Raw genomic sequence first — 11,674 nt, forward strand, 5'->3', positions numbered from 1 at the left:
TTTTTGGATATTGGCATGAGTGGCTTTCATAATAGATTACTAAACCAACCAACCAACCCCCCTCCCCCTAAAAAAATAGATTCCAATTCCATTAAAGAAACGATGGCATGCCTTGCCTAAAAGTGCAATTGGAGTTATATAGCTTACTTGGCACAAAAGGAACATTGGTTCTTGTGGACATTGTCCCATATTATCAAGAAATGAGTTTAATTTTATAATAACATCCTAATTATTTTAAACGGATGTGGGGCTTGTGGTTATAATATTTAGGGTTTACCAAGAGTCTTGTAACTTAACTGAAACATTTGGTGTTTCCAACGGAGACATCCATGATTCAAAATTCAAATCTCCTCATTCATAATTATCCATGTATTAAAAAAAAAAAAAAAAAACATTAAGGGTTCAAATCTTTCCACTTCCATTGTTACTTTTGAATTATAAATAATAATTATTAAAAAGAAAACCCAAATCCTTCGTCTAATTGATGGATAGAAATGCAATAGCAAGTTGTGTAATTAATGCTCCTATGGTGTTTTGAAATCTCCATCTAAACAAAGACATTTCAGCACTCACCTTAGATTAATTAGTTGGCCAACAAAACTTTAAAAAAATAAGTTGGTAGACAAAGAGGCATATAATTAATATATATCAAATTGTCAATAACAGGTTGGAATCGAGTCAGATCTATTTGTGAGAAAATTATATGTGGGATATACCAATATATTGAGTGTTGCATCCTAATTCATTTTCGTAACCTCCATTTGCATCAAGACATGGCACATAATAAAAAATTTAAAAAAAATTAAAAATTTAATTAAATAGCAATACTAGACTTCATTAGATTCTCACTCCCATGTTCTTATACCCTTATTCATAAAAATTAAAAATTAAAAATTAAAAAGTCCTTATACCCTTCACTCTTAGGACTCATAAAGTCTTGATTTTTTAATTCAATCACGCCTGGTACAAAGGGCCAATTATCAGACAAATGCATTAATTTTTATATTAAACTTTTTCCCCAATGAGATAGTGGGTTTAATCGTTTTATTTATAATTATCCAAATTCAAAGGTTTCATGATGGCTTTAACAGGATATAAGGATAAGGGGGACTATATAAGCTTGAGAACTAATTCAATTTAGGCAATGATGTCATTTCCTCTTCAAGAAGGTGACCTCTCTCATCAACTCTCTCCTTTAAGGATATGATCATTAGACATGAAATTAACGTGAGGAATCTCGAGAATTACCAATAATAGCTAATATTATGAGTTTAAAAGTCTTGGGTATCTCAATAATAATTCATGAGATTCTAAAATTTCACCTAAAAATTAAGGTTTTTTTTTAAAAAAATTATAATTTGATAATTGAGGGAGGAGAGAGACTTTTGGCAAAATTAAGATTCTTAATCTTTTGTATGTTGCACTTAAATGAAGTTATAACAAATCCCTTTTAAAACTAGTTAACAGTCCTTGCCTACTAAATCAAATCCTCTCTTTCCATTATAACTATCGAATAATTAAAAAAAAAAAACATTTTTTAACTGGTTTCACCTGCCATGATGAAGAGGTATGTTGTTTTCTATCCCATTAAATTTACATATATTTATAAAATGTCAAAATTTATGTACAGTACTTTAGGTGCTGTTCTTAAGTTCCCCTCTTAAGATTTTATCATGTGGTTACTTAATTTAAAAAATACACTTTCATCCATGAAAAAAAAGCTACATGGTAGAATTTTAAGAGATGAACAAATAGCACTTAAGTATTGTACTTAAGTCTTGTTCTTTATAAAACTATTTTTTTAAAACATCCTGAACATTAATATTTAATTTCTTCAAACAGTTAAATTCATAAATTTGTATATACAAACTCATAAAAATATTTAATTTTCAAAAAAAAAAAAAAATCATTGGGACCTAAAAGACCCCAACTTTCTTTTGATTAGCAAAAAAGATTGAAAGGGAGTGGTAACTGGTAAAATTCTCTTTAATTATATCTCCATTTTTTGACTGATTGAGTCCATAGATGTTAGAAAGGAACTAAATGTCTCCAATACAATTTTTTTTTTTTTCGAATAATTTTTTTGATTCAAGATAAAAATTATACTTTAGACTAACCTAAATATATATTTGTTAAAGTTCTTTCTTAGAAATTTAAACCCCAATCTTTTTCCTCGCCCATAAATACTTTGCACCTGAAAAATGATCATCAGACCAGTCACGTGATTGTGTTTTTTTCTTTTTTTTGGACAATTGAGTAGTGGTGCAGTGCTGCTCGAAATCTAAACAGAAGTATTAAATGAAGAAAACAAATGCATTTATTAGTCATCTACCTACCAAGGAGAGTGGTGTTTCTCATCCCGGCCTCTTCTACATAGACTGTAACTCGACATTAGAATAATAAGTGGCAAATTCAGAGTCACATAGGCATAGCTAGCCCTCCCCTTCTCTCTTTGTCTCTCTCTCTCTCTCTCGCTTTCTGCTTGTCACCTCTTCACGTATGTTCACAATAGGCAGTGGTCCAGTGGGGCACTCAAAATTATTGTTCCGAAAGTAATGGTGGGTAATAGTTTGATACCAAGCTACCAACCTCCAATTCTTTCTTTTTTTATATATTATATTCTTAGTACATTACTGGCCACCCATCTACATGCCCTTCAAACAAAAAAACATAAAAAAAAAACACAACTAATTTTAGAATTTTCGACGTGACAAAGTTGTTATTAGTAGTCAAAATTATGATGTTAGAATTAGTAAAGAATTAGTTAGAATTGCTGAATCTTGGGTGTATTGAAAGTGAGATGGTATAATAAAAAAATTAACTTTTTAGATGATAAAATAATAACTTGCATGCATTTCCAGATGTGAATGCTCTATTAATGAATTTATATTAGAATTAGTAAAAAAAATCGTTAACTCAACTATTGTAAAATTTGTTATATTTTAATAAATACATATATGAGTAGCCGTTTTCTTATTTTTAAGTAGGTCACCATTTTCAATTATGATTGCTTTCCTTGGCCGTCTTGGTTTTGGTGGGAAGGCACTCTCTTTTGAGAGGCACTCCTGAATCAATGTAAAGTGTTATTGAGATTAATATATATTAAAAAAAAATAAAGAGGACTATAATCATAAAGTTTAACTATAAAGAGTGTGAATTTTGTTGTTTCTCACAAACTTTAATCCATGTGTTTTTTTTAAAACCCACTTATCACGCTTTACCACCTTCAAATAAGATGATGGTGCCGACTTTAATAGTCACATGTTTTAGGTATTTGAATGACTGATTCATTTCACCTAATTCATTTTCAAGTGGATATTATAGCTATAGCTATAGCTATAGCTATAGCCATGCAATGATATTGATTTGTAAACATAGTTTATCACTAATAAGTAACAACTACCCCGTAATGATGGTGGTGAACGGTTAAAGAAATACCCTTAATGAGTCCAAACTAATAATTAACATTTTATTCATAGATTCAACTTCTAGGCTTCTAGCATCATCAAAGCATGCTTTGACATTTTGACAGTTTTTCTTGCTTCATAACTTACCAAACTATATACAAATATGTAAAACTCAATCTCATATCCATTTTTTGTTTCAATGTCTGGGGTGTTGAACCAAATGCCAAGACTTTTCTTTGAGGATAAAGATGGACCAATCCCAATATTTCCTTTTCAGCAATATGATAAAGTCAGAACTCTGTGCAGCACTGGTGCTTACCAACCATATAATATAATTCATAAATTTACATAATAAACAGAAACTGGGCCACCATGGAAAAAGTGTGTATAAAAAGCCAATGAATATGTAGAGATCATTATCACTTAGAGCTAGACCAACTCTGGTTGGGTTCGCTTCTCTCACCCTGTCATCATCTTCACCTACCCTAACCACTATATGAAAAATTAAATAAAAAAAAAATAAAAAAAAATGGTAGTTCCACTAGGCAGTGAGCCAGCCACCAACCTATTGGACCTTATGGATTGAAGATCATATGTGGGCCATGACCTGTCATACTATTTGCATAGGTGGGTCATTGTCTTGAGAGCAGTTTGATCCTCTGATCCCAATACTATATATATATGTTTAAGAAGTTATAAAAGAATGAAATTAATGTAATGGAAATGAATAAAGAGTAATAAAATATTTTTTTCTATCCTAATTTTTAATAAATATAAGAAAATAGAAAATAATTTTATTTGGAGGTTTAATAAAACAAATTGTAAAAGTAACCTTAATAGGGACATATTTGATATGTGGGCTATGAATTGTTATATTATGCACAATTGAGCCGTAGTCTTGGATGCATTTTGATTATGGAAATGGTCTTCACAGTACTTTTTTTTTTTTTTTGAGAAAATGGTCTTCACAGTACTTGAGTCTCAAAGATGTGTGAGATTCATCAAATATGGTAAGATTGTGCCATATGTCAGTTTCATAAGATGTTTTCTTTTGATTTGGCCCCAAAATGTCCAACAAGTAACAACTTCAGAAATTCCAATTAGCCCTTTCTCTTTCCTTTTTTTTTTTTCTTTTTAGGGGTGAATTAGTTTATACTTTCTTTAATTCAAAAGCTAGGTAGTTACATCTTATAGGTATGTGATAATTGTGTTTCCATATGTGACTTGTGTCAGTGACCTTGTTTTTTAGTTTTGCCATATTGTCTTATTCCCAGGACATCTGAATCTAAACCAATCTAAAAGAGATGATTAGTCTACATCAATGGCAATTTCATTTATAAACTATCCATCTTCTTAATATATAATTTATTAATTAAATTTTTTTTTTTGGTAACCTATTAATTAAAGTTAAGCAAGCTGCATGGTGAGTAAGCACAAAGTAATCCACCTGTCCTATCCTACATAAAATATGGTACTTTTAGCCCCTTATTATAAAATAAAAATACTCAAAGTTTTTTTAATAAATAATTCAATATTATTCTTGTGTAGATTTGATTAAACCTTTTATTCTTTTAGCTTTTTAACTTATTTATAATTTTAAAAGTATCATTTTTTAAGCTATAATAATCTTTTTATCAATTTTCAATATAAACAAATAAGCTTTATTGTTAAAATATGTAATTGTAACAACTTATAGTTGTATTTCTTGTGGGTTTCAGTTAACTTAACTGGTAAAATCTCTAATGGTTGTATAAGAGATCTGGGTTTCAATTCTCACCTATATCAAAAACTGATTGATGTCTTGGTTTGATGATAAAGAGTTATCATCAGGAGCGGACACTATAAGTTTAAACTCTCTCAAAAAAAAAATTTTGTATTTCTTTAAGGGACATTATAAGTTACTTGTTGAATTACTCAATTTACCAAAAAAAAAAAACACTTTCATATTAAACACGTTTTGGCTTTTTTTTTTTTTTAAGGGACAACATAAGGTACTTGTTGAATTACTCAATTTACAACCAAAAAAAAATTAGGAAAACTTTTATATTAAACTGTTTTCAAGGCTTTCTAGAAATAAAATTATACCAATCTATATATATATATACACACACACTAGCCTTATCACACGCTTTGCACATGCAATGAGATTTTTTTTTTTTTTGGTCTAGTGTCATAATTTTCATTTCTTTTCAAATTTTGGATTTTTTTTTTTTTTTTTGGGAGAGTTTGGATAAGTTTGTTTTGAAGATATAGATTAGTAGAAAAGTGTCCTATTTTGTAGGCATTTTAAGTAAAGTTGGAGATATAGATTACTAGGTTATCCTTAAGTTTTTTCTCTGTTAAACCTAAGATTTAGGGATATTTCTGAACCACAAAAAAGTTCAGTCAAAAGAGGTGAATCCTCTTTTAAATAGTATATATATATAGTTAGTTAGTTATATACTATTATTTAAGGGGTTTCTCCTGTTTGAACTATACTTTTTTTTTTATTCCAAAATACCCCTACAGCCTACATTTAAGTAAAGGCAAAACTTGAGGATAACACTGTAAAATCATATCTCTAACTCTCACCTATAACATTTGTTACAAATATATTATCACTCTCCTACTAACCCTTTTCTTCAAAACAACTACCTAAGGCCTGATTGGTAGGATGATTTTTATTTTTGTTTTCAAAATAGTATAAAAACAATTTTCAAAAAATTGAACTTGAAACTAGTTTTCTAATAATAATTTTTATATTTTACGTATTTGGCTCTCACTTTTAAGAACAATTTTCAAAATACTAAAAACAAAAATAATTGTTTTGGAGACCATTTTTATTTTGAGATTTAAAAAATATATATTTACAAAAAGTAATGTGTAGAATCTGTAGATTACCCTTTTTTTTTTTTTTTTGGGATAATGATAAGGGAATAGAGCTCATCATTTTTTTTTTTTAATGATAAGTTTCAAATTTGAAGTGTGAGAATTCTTTTTGTGATAAAGATAAACTCCTAAATTTAAGAGATAAAAGAGTTTGGACAAATATGTGGGGTCCACTATTTTCAATTTATTTACAACTATGTCATTAAAAACATTTTTTGTATATTGAAAACACCCTTTAAGCCGTTTTTTAAATTCTGTTTTAAATTAGGAAAATAGGATACAATTTTTTGAAAACAGTATTTAGAAAATATTAGCCAAACAATAAATTTAAGTGTGGGACCTACCATTTTATGGATTGCAAAACAAAAAACTATATTTAAATACTCTTATCAAACAGCCCCTAAGTTTATTGTTTTTTTTAAAAAAAAAAAGAAAAAAAAAAGAAAAACAAGTTAAACAACCCCGCGTTGCTGTTGTTGTTGTGTTTTTTTTTCCCCTTAAAAAAAAACCATCCTCACGTTTATCTTTCTATCAATTTTTTTTTTTTTTTTAAATCCTCAAGTTTATCAAAAAAAGAAAAAAGAAAAAACTAAATAGATATATGCACGTTTGATTACAATTTAAACTACTTTTAACTTCTTTTTTAAAAAACTAATTGCTCTTAACTTCTTATACTTATCTAAATTAACAATATCAAATCCTTCATTGTTCATAATTCTATCTCTATAGGTTGGAAGTCTTGAATCCAAGAGGCTTAATGTAATTTTTTTGTGTTTAAACATTAATGCTGTTTTGAAAGTCATATGTCTGATTTTAGGATCACCGCTAATGCATTATGTTGTTATTTACTTATTTTTATTCTTTTGTGTAGATGAATTTCTTGGTTAAGAACAAGGTCAAAATTTTATCTTGCTTTAGATAAGTCTTCATGTCTATCCTATTTTATCTTGCTTTAGTTTTTGATCTCTTACATTTTGTCTTCTTTTTTTTTCACCAGTAAGTTAAGGTTGGAGATGTGTTCCAGTCTAGCAATACTGATGCGGCAATAGGGATGAAGGGAGGATTGTTGCGAAAAGCGAGAGGAGAGAGACGATGGGAGCATGAACTATGGAGGAACCACAACTAAAGCATATGCTTTGATGTTTTGTGACAATGCAATAATAGAATAGTTGTGTTCAAGTCTATTAATAGTGTTGGGGTTGTCATCCATCGCATTATGGGCTGATCTACGACATGAAAACTTGGATTTGGGTGGTAATGCACAATTGCATAGGACAAGTCTTCATGTGTAGAGAGTTAGGATTTTTTTTTTTTTTTTTGGAGAGAGTTAGGAAGCTAATTATGAAAAAAAATTTGCATCCAAAACGCACAGCACTCATCATATGACTAGGTATTTTTGTGATTGAAAAATATAGTAATCCCAAATTATAATTAATGTCAATTATTAACCTTTACCAAAAAAATAGAAGAGCCTCTGATAAACCATCCTTTAATAAACCATTACATATATTATATTATATACATATATATATAATGATAAATCATTACATATTTTAGAAATGTATAGTTTTAAAAAAGTGTAAACTAATTTCATGTATAATTTGAATCGTATAATTGTGATTTTTTTTAATTGTACTCGTGCATATACACGGGTTACGTACTAGTTTATATATAATAATAATAATAATAATAATAATAATAATAATAATAATAGGTGAAACTGAGAGAAACTCAAATTAGAATTTCAAATTAGAGTTCCAATTTTACGCCATGTGTCTTAAATTATTTATTCTCAAAGAGTTTTATTTTTTAATTTTAGAATCAAATGTGGGACCACATCATAAATATTCATCAAAGTGAGTTATTAGGTACTGTAAGGACTAAATTTGGATTGGACCCAGTGTAGGATTTGGTTTAAACCCAAACAATGAATTTATAGAGTGTGGGTGAAAGAACTAGTTATACTCCAAAAGATGGACAATAAAAGTTGCTCAATTAAGATTATTGAACACAAGTAAAATAAAAAAATCTATTCTCAGCACGCTTATGTTATAATATCTAGTACTTGGACAAAGCTACAAGAGTTCACTGTATTCTTACAAAGATTTCTTGATTTTTTCCGATCCCTCTTTTGGGTCACCTTCCCGTGCTATATATTACAATTTTAGTGTTATCCCTACCATACACGTGTAGGTTGGATTCTAGGAACTCCTTCTTGTCCCATCCAACACCTCCCAGAACCATCAAATAGTAGTTGTAAGGCTGCTTGGTCACTGTTCAGATATCACCTCCACATTAATACGGCCATAGAGTTAGTTGAGAGGCATTTAATGTGGAGGTAGTAGCTTTTGAAGACATTTGTTGTCTCCCTTAACTTACCCCTTATCCAACGTCCAACTCCTAGTTGTGATGTAACTTTGAAGAAAGTCTAGGGTGATATGACACTCTTACTGACCTCGGATCCTTATTCCTGAGATGGCTCTTCTCCTCGAACGTGTGTTGGACTTATCTCGTACTATCTTTATTTTTCTCTTTATACCATTCCCCTTATAACCTCATTTGGCCATTCTCGGATTAGTTAATGTCCTCAGATTGGACCATAGGCCCAATTCGTACAACCTTAACAATACCTCCTAACTAATTGGCCCCCACAGGTACAAAAACCAAAGAGTTTAGAATAAATGAATTGTAAAAAAAAAAAAAAAAAGTGTTTCACAATAATAATAAAAAAAAAATGGACAATTTACATTTTATACCTAATAATATCCTTACAAATTTTTTTAAAGAGTTAACAAAATATAAAAATGACCATCAATAGTATTTCAATTATATATATGATAATTATATTATGCATATTATTGTATATTTTTAAGTGTATCCATGCATATGCATGAGGTTACAAGTTAGTATATATTAATAAGTAAAACAGAGATAAAATCCAATTAGATTTCAAATTGAAATTCAATTAAAGTCTAATTTTGTATCACATGTCCCATTTAATCTAAATTTTAAAAATTTTGTGCCAAGTTATTTAATTTAGTGTAAATTTTGGAATTCAATTAGAGCTTAATTTTATGCCACGTGTCTTATCTAATGTAAGTTTTTTAATTTTTGTGCCGCGAGAGTTTAATTCTATGTAGAAAACATGGAGTTCAATATAAATAAATCATAAAAAAAACCTATTCATATATATATATATATATATATAGAGAGAGAGAGAGAGAGAGAGAGAGAGAGAGAGAGAGAGAGAGAGAGAGAGAGAATCCAATTAAATTATAAATTGGAGTTTAATTTTGCGCCACTTGTTTCATCTAATTTTTAAATTTGTGTTTCAAGTGAATTATTAGGTGAAAAAATCAAAGAGTCTAAATTAAATTAGATTTTAAATTGAATTTTAATTGAAGTTCAATTTTGTGCCATGTGTCCCACCTAATTTTTTAATTTTTGTGGCAAGTGAATTATTTGGTGCAAAAACCGAAGAGTCTAGATTCAATTATATTCTAAATCATGTTAATTTTGCGCCGTGTGTTTCATCTAATTTTTAAATTCGTGTATCAAGTGAATTATTAGGTGCAAATATCAAAGAGTCTAAATTCAATTAGATTCTAAATTGAATTTTAATTGAAATTCAATTTTGTATCATGTGTTCCATCTAATTTTTTTTTTTTTTTTTAATTTTAATGGAAAGTGAATTATTGGGTGCAAAAATCAAAGATTTTAGATCCAATTAGATTCTAAATTTTATATATATATATTGTGGGGCCAGAAAATTTATGACCCCAGTCCACTTTACATTAAGGCCCAAGGCCCGAGCCGAGGAAAGATATTGCCGAGGACATGCAATGAAAGTCCAAATGGCCTAGAGATAAAGCCGAGAACGATACTGTCCTCGGCATCCCAAGGCGCTCCTAGAAAAAATGGCGAGTATGGTATAGGAGCAGTGCATGGAAAAGCCAAACACCTCCGCATTAATGTGGAAATGACCCTTGAATAGTGTGGCGACAAAGGACAAGGGAAATGTTACAATTACTGCAATTAAGTACTCTGCGCCTGACAGAGCAATACTTTTCAGCTTTTACAACCACTCCCAACCACTTTGGGTATGGGCTGATAGGATAAATATCAACCCTAGAAAGTTGAACCTACACGTGGTCGTAGGAGGGAAGGTAAAGGCTAGTATAAAAAGGAAAGAGAAGCAATTAAGGAAGGGGGGGGGGGGACATATCGTCTCCCAGGCCATTGAATCCTAAAAAAGGGAGAATAATAAGAACACGAAGTTCCTCGGACGAGGTCTAAGGACCGGAGCCGCTTAGGCCGTGCCGGGGGAAAAGTCTTATTAGATACACTAAGTTCACCCTCATGCGACTACCATAAACACCATGACTAACCACTGTCTGGTGACCAATGCCTAACCTTTCAGCCCATGCTCTACAAATTTTATTGTTTGGGCCTTTAACGTGTGAACTCAATACCAGTTTGGGGTTGTTACGAATTGAGTCCTTACATATATATATATATATATATATATATATATTAATAGGTAAAACTTAGAGAAAATTCAATTAGAATTTGAAATTAGAATTCAATTTTGCGTCATGTGTCTAAATTTATGTGAAGACCACATCGTAATTATTCACTTAAGTTTTGTATCATGTGTCCACTTAAGTGTTTTAATTTTTGTGCTAAGTGAGTTAATGAGTGCAAAATATTAAGAATATAATATTAATAAATTATTAAAAAAAAAACCAATTACATATATTCAATAAAAATCACCACATGACAAACATCAATGCACGTTCTATCTTATTAAAAATTAGAAAAAAAAATTATCATAATTATTATTAAATTTATGTAAGAATTTTAATATGTAACTAATTACTTTTATTTAAAAAAAAATTAATTTGAAAAATTATTTATATTTTAATGATAAAAATTTTGTTTAATTTTAAATGTATTTATAAGTTTTCGCATGTGTTACATGCTATTTCTTTTAATAATTTGACTAATTATTTATATTTTTATAATAAAAATTGTGTTTAATTTTAAATGCATCTATACATTTGCATGAGTAACATACTAGTTTATAAATAATAAATGAAATTATAATCCCACTAACAGTTGAAAAAATTGACAAAAACAAGTAACATACTAGTTTATAAATAATGAATGAAATTACAATCCCACTAACAGTTGAAAAAATTGACAAAAATATCTTAATTGAAGAGTTCAAAAAGGTAAATCATGAAAGCAAGAGAATAACCAAATATTAATAAAGCATTCAGTCCAGATATTAATCTGGGTGGTTCATTTAAAATAAATAAATAAAGAACCCCCTAAAATATTAAAATATTTAAACCCCACTTCTATTTCTCTCACAGCTTGACATTCAGCAGTTTCTG

This window comes from Quercus robur, chromosome 6 (genome assembly GCF_932294415.1).
Source record: "Quercus robur chromosome 6, dhQueRobu3.1, whole genome shotgun sequence".
Classification (NCBI taxonomy): Eukaryota; Viridiplantae; Streptophyta; class Magnoliopsida; order Fagales; family Fagaceae; genus Quercus; species Quercus robur.